Here is a 12,077-nt window from a genome sequence, read left to right on the forward strand (position 1 = left end):
CTCTTTATATCACTGTTGGTTGAATTGTGCATTAGAGATGGTAAAGAAAAATAAGGCTAAAAGCGGATGGTAAATCAAATCGCAATTATAAGAAGAAACAAAATACAGTGGTACCTCGGGTTACAGTCGCTTCAGGTTACAGGCTCTGCTAATCCAGAAATAGTATCTCGGGTTAAGAACTTTGCTTCAGGATGAGAACAGAAATCATGCAGCGGTGGCGCAGCGGCAGCAGGAGGCCCCATTAGCTAAAGTGGTGCTTCAGGTTAAGAACAGTTTCAGGTTAAGAACGGACCTCCGGAAGGAATTAAGTTCTTAACCCGAGGTACCACTGTAGTGTTCATATTCTTTTATGTGCCTGCCAACTCTTAGAATAAGACTTAAGGGAGGAAAATGCTGATTGATCATTAGTGATAATATGGCTATCTTTCACCCATGAATCATGAATGCATCAATGAAAATAACTCCTGCAATATAGATTTAGCCAAGGTCAAATCATGGAAGGTCACTCTGCACATCATCACGGTAAACCCATTCAAAGACTCAAGTGTTTGACTAGAAGTCTAAGGAATCCAGATTATATTTAATGCTTTATTGGTGGGTCAAGAGGCTATTGACCACAGCTGAATTAATGAAGCACTCTTCCGACTGAGAACTTTGCTTACTGAAATCAATCTATACTTCAATGGTTTCCCTAAACCATTGTGAGTAAATAGGAAAACTAAATAGTAAACTAAAACTACTTTTCTTAAGACTTCTTGCAACCATGCTGCTTTCTGAAAAACTAGTGAAATTGGTTAATCTAGCTAGCATTTGACATTGACGTTACTGTGACCTCTTTCAATATGGTGATATGTCAATGCAGAGGAGGGGGGCAATGAGAGGAATCTTCTTAAAAACCTGTGTGGCACCCAAAGATAGTTGGGAAAGCAAAGCAGCTGGTTGCTCTACTTCAAATGCTCGTGTACCTTCTGTTCAAGGCAATTCATTGCTATAAAGGCAGAAGCTTTTTGGGCATGTGGAAATACTCAAAGTTTGCACTTTGCCCTGACTATTAATACAGGAATTGCAGCAAGGGCAGGATATGCCAAGTTCTAAGTTTCCTGGGGGGCATCAAATTACAAATAAGATCCAGTGCTATTAAAAATGTTTCTGCATTGGGCTTTCCTAAGTACAGGAAACACACAGCATAGGACCAGAGACAGAAAATGATGAGACCACAATCACCAGGAATTGCATTTCTTCAGTGACCAGCCTTTAAGAAATTTGCAGCTAATAACCCTGGTAGTATAATCACAAGGAGCTGGGAGCAACAGAGACTGCAACCCTAAGAACACAAAACTCACTTCCAGATGACCTGCTCATTATGCATTCTTTCTGACATGTTTGCACAAAATTTGCAGGAAGGTCTACTGTCCACTGAGCACGCATTCACGTTTATTTGTGGCAGGGTCATAGGTCATCACATCAAACAGGTGTTATCCCACACTTACCAGCGCCCAATTCACTTTAAGTGCACAACTTGAATTTACTGGTATGGTATTGAATCCTACCCACAAAATAGTGACAGATTGGCAGCAGCTGTCAGGAGTGTGTGCAGGAGCCAGGCCCTGTGACCAGAAGGACTTTGCAGGACTGGGGCCTTCCTAAGTTTGTTCTGAAGAGGCAAGGCGCAGCCACACAGGTGAGGCTGATTGGTAACTCACAGCACCTGGTGGCAAGAGCCAGGAAGGGATATAAGGTCAGCATTTACCTTCAGCTCTTTGCTGCAGCAACACGTTCCCTGCCTTGCTGTGTTTGGCTCCTTGACTCCTTACTTCTTGATCCTCGGACCCCTGACTTCATGACTCCTTACTTCTTGATCCTCGGACCCTTGACTCCGTGACTCCTTGCTTCCTGACCCTCAGACCCTTGGCTTTCTGACTCCTGGCTTCTGGACTTCTGTTCCTGCTCCCACTCCGCCATCTTGCCCCCGGTCCCGACATCCTCAGCTGGGACTTTGATCGCCCGTGAACCAGACCGTGACAGCAGCCTTAGTAGGGGTAAAGACCCTGTTAAGGAGCTCAGCAGGACTTCCTTCTGAGTAAGCATGCTTAAGATTGTGATGTACTTAGTCCTTCAAGTATGCTGGGTGTAAACAAGCTCCTTAGCCTTCTTCAGTAAGTTGCTTGAGTGTACCTTCAGAGCAATATTTTGTTAAAACTGTTCTGAACTATCTAGGGATATGTGTGTGCGCTGAGGATTACAGGAAGCTGTCATGCTGTGGATGTTTTTTGGCGTGTGAAAGTGGTGCGAGATGAAGGCAAATTCTGAGACACATTGGTAATTGTTCAGGGTTTAGAAGGAAGGAGTCTGCTTCTGAGGTGTTTACTATACTCGGGATTTACTATCAAATACCATTCTGGTGTGCAAATTTACTATGGTAAATAGGCCACTGAAGATAGATGCAGTCATAGCAGCCGAATGGTCCTCCTGCTTTCAGGCAATAAACCTGATACCACTGATTCTGTCTCCATCCATTCTGCTCAAAATGATCATTGAATATTTGACATTCAGCATAAGTATTTGATATCCAGGAAAATTTGGTATTTGATTTCAATGTTTGATATTGGAAATTTTATATTTGACGGTATTGGCTAATATGCAGTTATATTTTGTATTTGACAACTTCTGTTAGAACTTAGAAAATATTCAATATCTGACAGCTTATGCCATTTGACACCTGATATTTGATGTCTGATAGAATTTGGCAGGCAATTATATTTGACTTCCAGTATTTGATTTTGTTTGACAATGTGCATGCTCTGTTCTACAAATATTTGATTCTCTCCTGCCATCTATTGGGGTTGGGGCAGCTGAGAGTCAGGATGAGCCCTTACTTGCCAATATTGTCATACAATTTTTGCTATTAATGCCAGAAGAACTAACACAACTATATAGAACAGAGCTGCTAAGTTTAGATCATAAATACATGTATTTGAAACTTTCTTACAATGAAGTAAGTTGGGTTTACTTTCCAAGTCTATGTATTTAGGACTGAAGTGCCAAACACAAGAAAAAAAAATTCATTTCAACAAAGCTGCCACAGACTTGGCTTTGCAGAAACTGGAAATGCATACACTGAAATAAATGGAGGTTTTGCCACAATATAAAGTGATGTTGATGAGGTTAGAATCTGGCCAGGAGGTTTGAATCCCACTAAATTGATTTGTATGGTTATTTCCTCTGACTTTAGTGGTGAGAATGCCAAGCAGGATTTAGTTCAAAGGATGATAAAAGAGCAATAATCCGTTTGGTTCATGCCATGCCCATAGTTTGGTTTGTTTGTTTGTTTATTGGAAATCTACTCTGGGCTGTGCTAGGATCCTACCTTTCAAAGGATTTCCCTTAATACTTTGTTTGGTTACCACTTCATGGCACTTCACTGATTGTCAGATTTCATTGCTACTGTTTTCTCTGAAATAAATCTTTTTGTCCTTGATGTCTCATTAGAAAACAGAGAAAAGTCTTTAGAAAGATGTTGCTAATATTTTTTGACATTTATCCTGTTTGGCTGTAGCCCGTAGGGTATGAAATAGGGCCTCCTAACAGCTCAACTTGCAGAGAGCAACAGGTTTCTCAGGACCAAACTACACATTACACTGGCTATATAGCACATAGCTCTCTTTTGCTTTCTTAATTACAGATGCAGGGACCCTGGTAGTTACTGGGACTGCTGAACTACTGGGAAAAATTCTGGAGACGATCATGCCACATTTTAGGCAAGGCATTCTTGAAGTGTATTGACATGCCAATTAAAGTACTAAGCAGACTTAATTTTCTGTGATAAGCTACACTTCAAGGGTTCACCATCCATTACAGTACAAGGGAACTGGCAGGGGAAGAACAGTGTATGCCTGATCTGAGGAATCATGGTGGATTGGCCACCTTCAGAGTTTTGAGATCCACCAGTGGGGCTGAATGAGTTCTGCTACTGGTAAGAAATTGAGAGTATTACAGGTGTTGGCTGTTGGTGGCTTGCAGGCTTCTCAGAGGCATTTGGTTGACCATTGTGAGAATAGGGTGCTGGACTAGATGGGCCTTTGTCCTGATCCTGAAGGGCTCTTATTGTGTTCCTATGATAAAGGAATCAAGTGGATTCCCCCACCCATCCTCAGCCACCCACTCACGCTGTTTCCAGCGGCCTAATGTCCTTTTGATGAAGGCTTTAGGTGTTTTCATTGTTAACTGAATGTTGGCATTCAGTTGGAAACAGTAAGGGGGTAGAGTTGCTACCTATCCAAAAGGCATTTAAGTTCTGACTGGATGTGCAGGCAGCACTGGGGATGGCGGAGAAGTGAGGAGAGCCAATAGCAGACAGAGAGGAGATGGCCAGAAAGAGGGAGAGTTCAAACGACAAGATATAGCTGGGAATTATGAGGAAGAGAAGAACAGATGAGACAGGATGCTTGAAACAAAACAGCAATTAAAACAGGAGACTCAAGTTAAGAGATCAAGGAAATGTCTCTGTAAACATGTGTGTTTACACAGCTGGTGGAATGCCAGGACCTCTCATATTTCAGGAGGAAGTGCATTCCACAACACCAGAGTCACCAATGAAAATGTCTGCCTCTGTATCACCACAAGCCAATTCATTGGTCTCAATGCCCCCACTGGGCAATATATGGCTGTGTGCAGCAAGCAACACAGAAAAATAGTACCTTCAGGGCTATGCAATGAGTTCCAGAAAAGGAATAAACCAGGACTGGACACTACCTTTCTGAATAAATGAACTTTGCATAATAAAGTGATGAAAAGAGGAGCAAGTGCTTTTCATTTTCTGGAAGACATTGCATGCTCTGGGACTGTTATTAGTCATGGTTATGGTACCTACAGGGAGAATGGCACCGGAAAGCAAACTTACCACAAGAAAAGTCCCCTCCCCAGCACATAAAATGGCTCCATGCTAGCATAGCATCAATGTCCATTCTTCATGTTAATGAGTAGAATGATAATATTCCCAAGCAGTGTGACTCATTATTTGGCTCTGATTGGGTATTATATGGCCGTCGTAATTCCCTTTTCTCAGGGAGCTACTTGTAGACGTTTTGCACCATCTTTGATCCTAGGCATTTGGAATTGCTGGCGATGTTTCCTCATTAAACAGTCCCGGAACAGGGCAGTCTCAAGCATACACAAAAACCCAAGCCGTGTTGAGAAGAGCTTGATAGGAACCCTTTCGCTGATAAAGCAACGAAACAGAACTCTTCTATCCATACTAATGGCAGGACTATTCCCAATTTTTTTTGAGCTCCGAGAGTTCTGTCTGCACTTGGGATCAATGGGACGTGAAATCAGGTAATGACTAATTTCAGTGAATTAATACAGATGGCAAAAGAAACACTTTAAAGGAGTGCCATGTCTTGCATTTAAAATGAAGGACCCTTTGCTCCTTTTCTTATTTATTACAAGGCATATATGCCATGCAGCAGATCAATAAACCATTAGGTCTGAGCAAACTGAGTCCCTTATGGTCTCGGATAGGAAATAGAGACAGACTGATTCAGCTAAATGGAAACCAAATAGTGCTAACAGTAGATTTCTTCTCACCTAGCAGTTAGAAGTGGACACTCTGCTCAGCAGGCCCCAACCAATGAAAGGGCAGAGATAAGATTGATCTAGATACAAATACTTGATAGCAGCAGTTATGATTTAAGCACATTCATTTTCAATGGAATAACGCCATGCAGAATGCTATAACCACATAGACTGAAGATGGACCTTGGTCTGTTTTGCAGCTCTGCTAGAGGCTGCAAGTACTTTGGAAAAGTGATTTCAGCCTCATACATAATTCATCTGCAATAACTCTGCAGTAAGATATAATTTCGAGAGGCAGGAAGCAACAACAATCAATGCTTGTTCAGCACCCCCATCATCACCATCTTAAAGAGGAAGGTTCTATAACCACAGTTTTCTTCAACCCTTGGGGCCTGCTATGAGAAACCCAGCAGGGTGTGACCAAATAATTTCCTGACATTCAGGCCAAGTGCAAACATCATATTCCAAGAATCTTCACCTTTACTCAGTGCACTGCTTGGGGTCGGAAGCTGCTCTGTTTGTTCAAGCAGCTACAAAAGTAAAGGTTCTCAAGAACTCAGTTGTGATCCATTGTAGGATTTGTCTGTTGTTGCTGCTGTTGGGTTTCCCCCACTCTCCCCTTTGTCGCAGAGTTGAAGCTAATTTTTATCTGTGTGGATGGAAATAATGGAAGATGTGGTTTTTCATGTTGAGTTTAATCATTAAGACGGATGCCTTAACAAAGATATATACCAGGAAGGATGTATTTCTTTTGGCATTGGACCCAAGGATCATACAAAAAAAATTGCACAAGAGATCAGAAGAAATAAAGGGCTGCTTGATATCTCTTTTGTAAAAAAAAAAAGATTTTTTTACTGCTTTTCCAGCATCATGCCAATAATAGCCTCATTATAACAATACCAATTTTATCCAATTAATGCAATTATTAATGCCAATTATTAAAATGTCAAATTATACAATTTAATTAAACTGGCTCCCTTGCATGCTACAGTTGATAAGTTCATTCTTCTACATTTTTTATGCATTCCAAAGTTTTAATAATTTCCATTCCATTCCATTCAGATATAATAATCCCTTATATAACAGCTACAATCTTGTGATTTCAATTCGTGTTGGTATAACAGGTAATTTATAAAGTTTCAAGTGAGGAACTTTAGCTGTAATCCTTATTCTTTCCTACGTGTGACAATTTCCCCCATGAAGTTTTCCCGTCCATATATAGCAGTCATCCCCAACCTTTGGCCCTCCAGACGTTTTGGACTACAATTCCCATCATCCCTGACCATTGGTCCTGTTAGCTAGGGATCATGGGAGTTGTAGGCCAAAACATCTGGAGGACTGCAGGTTGGGGATGCCTGATATATAGTTTTTTATCCTCTATTCCTGCAACTGTTGATGGTTCCCGTCATGTATCAGAAGAAGCTGTTACCTCAGTTTCCAAAAGTTACTGCATTGTTTCGTCCCATGATTTGGCTTCTAGGAAAAAAAAACCCTTTGCCATTTTTCCAACCTAGGAAGAACGGTCTGAATCCAGACTGCAGATAGTTAATCCAAAAACTTCTATTCTCACAGCTGGTAGATCCCTTTCCTCCCTGCCGCTCAGTTATGGTAATTTATCCTTATCTCAAACACATTCCTTTGTGGATAATCGAGGTTAGGGAGGATTTTGCTCTATATTTTAAAAGCATAGCATTTCCCCCTCTTTCCCTCTCAGTTCCTTTCTCTCTCACATGAAGTTCCAGTTTTGTTAAATTCCATATTATATTCCAGTTCCCTCCATCCTCATTTGTGCAGATATTTTTAAATCTTGCATTCTGGAGTGGGGTGGGAGTTGCCATATCAAAATGTAGAGAAAAACCTTAATTAAGCAAACCATGGGCTCCCCTCCCCGCATCGTCTCTTTCACCGAATAAAATCTGCGCTCAATCCAAACATTTCATCCTTGTAGCTGGGTTGTTTTTGCAGTTTCTTATCTCATTGTCTCTGGCACGTGCCTGTAGTTTACTCCAATCAAAGTCCAATTAACAGGATGACCTGCGCTTCCAGGAACGGGATTGGGGTGTGGGTGTGGGTCGTGGCAGCCAGAGTGCTCTGTGCACCCAGTGCCTTTGCCTGTCCTCACAGGTGAGACACTGGTTCCTCTTCCAACCTTAATGATAAGGAAGCAGGAAATCCTGGCTACTTGATATCTCTTAGGTCAATACGGTAAGAGCCACTTTTCTTTCTGAGGATGCACTGCTACTTACATCAATCTGGAAGATTTATAAATTAAGCATTACCACCCTTTTGGTATTCTAGGCCCAAGTCTGCTCTGATCATGTTTCTACTTGCTTCATTGAGCAGCAGCACTCTGGAGCTTCTCTGAGCTGCAGCCAGTGGCGTAGCGTGGGGGGTGCAGGGGGGGCCAGCCGCACCGGGCACAACATCTGGGGGTTAGGGGGCGCAAATCCATGGGTTAGGGGGCGCCAATTACTTGCCTTGCCCCGGGTGCTGACAACCCACGCTACGCCACGCCACTGGCTGCAGCCAAACTCCTTGCAGGTCTGCACCACCCTAGTAAATCCAAGCAGTGCATCTTCCGTCCCTGGAGCATTTCAGTGTATATAAACAGAATTAGGAAAACAACAACCACCCTACTACCTCTGTAAAGTCAGAACATTGTGAAGTCAAAAGATAGTGATGTGTTCCCCACCGAGTGCTGAGAAGTTTCAGGAACAGCATTTCCCTGGGCTTTGTTTCCTTTGGAAGCAGAAAAGACTGGATAATTATGATGTTGGGTTTTAGACTTTTTGTTTTGTTTTTGCAGTATTTGGGTTTATTTACAAATATAAAAGTTGAGCATAGGTGGAGTCACACAGCTTAAGCACTCCTGCAAATAGAAAACCCCATGTTGAGTTTATTCATTAAGATGGATGCCTGAACAAATCTATATATCAGGAAGGATGCCTACCAAATAAAGATCATACCAAATCAATGCACAAGAGACCTGCCACATCATCCCACTCTGCCTCCTGGTTAGCAGCGGTGATGAAATTGTTGGGAGGTCAAGTAAGTACTGCCACCCCACCTTCCACTACTGCCTACAAGTAGAAAATCCATAACCTCATCAGCTGCCAGATGAGAGGCATTTGGTTCCTACAGTGGCCAAACAGATGCTTTTCTCCAGGGGTCTGATGAAGGTATGGATTTGCTTCTTGTAGGTAGAAGCATTAATTTTCCAAACATGTAGTTCTTGACCTACCAACAATTTAATTGCTACTGCATAGCAGGAAGAAGAGGGGGAGGATGTGGCATATCTCTTGTGCTTGGATTTTCCAAACTTGCATGTTGATCTTAGAAAACATGTATATGGAGATAAGATGCATTCTGCCAGATGTGGGTGGTATATCTTCTTCCCCCTTCCCACACACATCTGAAACCCTGAAGCATTCATAAGGTGCACAATAAACTCTGTTTTGGAATTTGGTGGGTCCCAAACCTGACAATGCTCCTCTTACACTGCCACTAAATTCCATGAGATACTCCAAAGCCTGACCTTGTTTCTCTCTTAAAAACAAGTACTAGCCTCCAGGAGCAGCTGGAAAGCAGGAGATCTGGGAGTGATGACCAGACATAGGATCATGCCGACATGCCCATCCCAAGGACTTTAAGGAAGTGCATGATGCTTACACAATGCTCATCTCCTGCTACCTGGAAGTGAGTGGGCCAGGCATGCAGCATCGGGCACCATGGCTAAGCTGGCTAAAGCACCTGTCTAGTAAACAGGAGATCCTGGGTTCGACTCCCAGTGGTGCCTCAGGTATTTAGTATTTTGCCCCCTGTCCATACGAGTGTGGTTCAGCAGAGCTCATAGCACCTTATGCTGCTCACTGAAGGAAGAAGAGAAAAACTCTGACACGCCCTGATGGACATTTGACGTTACTCACTTTCTTTTTGAAGGAAAATCAGACGTTTCACCCATCCCAGCATAAATAAATAAATAAATAAATAAATAAATAAATAAATAAATAAAGCAATGTAAAGTCTTAGCTTGGGATTTGAACCTGGGACCTTTCACATCTTAAGCAAGAGCCATACATCTAGACTAACAAGGTATTCAGGAAGTTCCTCTGCATTTCAGCCCAACTCAACAATTCTATGATTTTATGTTCAACGCAATATGTTACCAAGCCTTCTTGGCAAAAGGGAGCAGATGTTACAAATGTGTGCTTTGTTGCTTCTGCCTTCAGGTAGCAAGTAGAGCAGGTTTGTGGTGTGTGTGTATGTATAGGGGGGCATAGTTCAGCAGAGGAAAACTCCACTCTAGTATGCAAGTGATCAGGGTTCAACACCCAGTGGTGCCTGGGTGCTAACCCTTTTGGGCTCAGCAGGTGGGTGCAGCTGGGTGGGGTTTCCGGAGGGCTTTTTGCCACTCTCTGTGTTGAGAAAAGAAATCCATAAAAGTTGTGAGTTCCTGCCGTGACTCGGGTTCGAACCGAGGTTGCTGCGGCCACAACGCAGAGTACTAACCACTATATGATCACGGCTGGGATGGCACAGCTTTAAGCAGCTTCTAAAAACAAGGCAAGATGCCTGAAGGATAGGTCCATTGTGTCTTGGCCACAGCCTATGTGGAACAGGGAGCAGAAGTGGAGCTGAACAGGCACCATAGCTTAGCTGGCAAAAGCACCTGCCTTGTAAGCAGGAGATCCTGGGTTCGACTCCCAGTGGTGCCTCTGGCTTCCTCTTTTGAAGCAGGGCCCAGGGTGTTCCTATATTATTGTAAGGTATGCCCACCAGCTCTTCCCTGTGACACTGAAATGCCCTGTGGGTCCTGTGTGCAGTGAAAAAGGTAAATCTTGCCATTTGCTGTGACGATGGCGATCACACAGGGTCCCCGGACTTTTAATGGTCTATTGATCCCTGTGCCACCACTGTACTCGCTTCCTCGCTGCCACCAACCAGTTACTCTCTGGTAAAACACTGAGTCCAGTCAGTTGTTAAAAGTGAACAAAAAAACCCACAAGTTCCTTTTACAAACATTAACAAGTTTATGGTTTCTCAGATAATATTCCTGTCAGTATCTTAACTTTAGTTTCTTTACTGGCCTATACCTTCCTAATACCTTCTGACTGATTATCTCAACTGTTTGACTGACTCCTCTTAACAAATTCTCTTACTCTCTCACACCAGACTAGCCCAACCCCAGACTGTCCCCTCAATAACTCTAACTCCCTAAAAACCTCTGTGCTTAAAACTTATACAGTGGTACCTCGGGTTAAGTACTTAATTCGTTCCGGAGGTCCATTCTTAACCTGAAACTGTTCTTAACCTGAAGCACCACTTTAGCTAATGGGGCCTCCTGCTGCCGCCACGCCGCCAGAGCACAATTTCTGTTCTTATCTTGAAGCAACGTTCTTAACCTGAAGCACTATTTCTGGGTTAGTGGAGTCTGTAACCTGAAGCGTATGTAACCCGAGGTACCACTGTACACAGTTAACTCTGCCCCCTGGGTTCCCATTGGTTAGTCATTTTACAATTGGTTAACCCTTTCCCTATGAATCCAGTATGATGTCACACACATAGGAGGGCAAACGCCACACTGATGCACAGCCAGGTTTTGTGGGGTAGGGGGAACCTTCATTCTCACAGCTGGTTGTGTTGCCATAGACTAGCTGGACGAAAAGTTTCCCCGGGCGATTTCGTGAAGGAATATTAGAGCTGCAGCCATCCCAACAAAAATTAAATCTAAATGAGCAGCCAGTTGTGATGAGAGCTTCTCTGAGATCCCAAGGTAGAATCATTCCAACTGGGGGTCTGTTCTGCATTTCAAATGGTTGTGCCACCATGAGGCAGGTTAGGCAGGCTTGCAGGATTAAGTACTGCAGTTATGGTGGCTGAAGTCTGAGTCTGGGTTTGATAGTCAAAGGACCAGTGGCCCTGGCCCTTGAGGTGCATCTCAATCGGGTTTGCAGAAGGCCTTTTCTGACTTCCTGAGGTGAGAAAAGAAATCCACAAAAGTTGCTTGTTCCTGCCATGACTCGGATTCGAACCGAGGTTACTGCAGTCCCGGTGCAGAGTACTAACCACTGTACGATCATGGCTGGGCTGGCATGACCCTCTTCAAGCAGCTGGGTCTTCTGAAAGCAGATAGCTGAAATGTCAGTCTGTAAGTTGCTTGCTCAAAGCTTGTGGCAAGCAGGGATCAAAAGAGATGCTGAGCAGGACCCAATAGCTTAGCTGGCTAAAGCACCTGCCTAGGAAGCAGGAGACCCTGGGTTGGAGTCCCAGTGGTGCCTCTGTTTCTTTGTTTTGAGGCAGAATGCAGTGCTTTCCTTTGGTGGCCAGTGGTGCTCAGTGCAGCCACCCTATGGCTGCAGAAGGACCATGTAGATGCCTGCTTGCGTGCTGTGCAAAAAAACACCCCACATTTTGCAAACACAATGTCTAATGGTGAAACCAACCTTTCTGCTGTGGACAAGGCTTCTCCAGGATTTGACCTTGGATTACTCATACCCCAAACA

The sequence above is a fragment of the Podarcis liolepis genome (assembly GCF_965112155.1).
Source record: "Podarcis liolepis genome assembly, chromosome: 5".
NCBI classification, from domain to species: domain Eukaryota; kingdom Metazoa; phylum Chordata; class Lepidosauria; order Squamata; family Lacertidae; genus Podarcis; species Podarcis liolepis.